This window comes from Peromyscus eremicus, chromosome 11, assembly GCF_949786415.1.
Source record: "Peromyscus eremicus chromosome 11, PerEre_H2_v1, whole genome shotgun sequence".
Lineage (NCBI taxonomy): Eukaryota > Metazoa > Chordata > Mammalia > Rodentia > Cricetidae > Peromyscus > Peromyscus eremicus.
The window spans coordinates 44,451,260-44,451,944 of record NC_081427.1 but is presented as its reverse complement, the minus strand read 5'-3'; positions in this window follow the sequence as shown (position 1 = coordinate 44,451,944).

Sequence of the window (685 nt, the reverse complement as noted above, 5' to 3'; positions counted from 1 at the left end):
ATTTGCATCTTCTTGATGGCTAGTGATAACGAACACTTTTTCAGTATTTACCGGCCATTTGTATTTCTGCCTTTGGGATGTATCTATTTAGTCTCTTGGGCATTAAAATATTGGATTACTCATTTTTGTTGTTGTTGTTGTTTAGTTCTTTACATATGCTGGTTGTTAACCATCTGCCAGATGAACAACTGCTAAGTTCTCTCCCCCTCTGCACATTGTCTGTTTGCTCTGCTGATGGTTTCTCTTGCTGTTCAGAAACCTTTTCATCTGATGTGTTTTCCTTTGTCAAGTCTTCAGTTTCTTGTGCTCCTGAGTCCTATCCAGGAAACCGTCACTTGTCTGCAGTATCTAGAAATGTTTTCTCTTGTAGTTTCAGATCCTACTTTAGGATCTTTTATCAACTTTGAGATTTTTTTCTTTTTAAATTAGTGTATATCAACTGTACAAAATAGCGTATCTCATTGACATTTCCCACACGCATATATTGTATTTTGCTCCTATTCAGCCCCCTACTCTTGTTCTCTCTTCCTGCTCCCGCTGGTCCCCCTTTTTTAGGTTGATTTTTGTAGAGGGTTAGAGATGAGGACCAAGTTTCAATCATCTACATGTGGATATCTCGTCTTTTGAAGATGCTAGCCATTCACTAGTGTATGCTTTTGGCACTTCAGTGGAGAATTGGTTGACT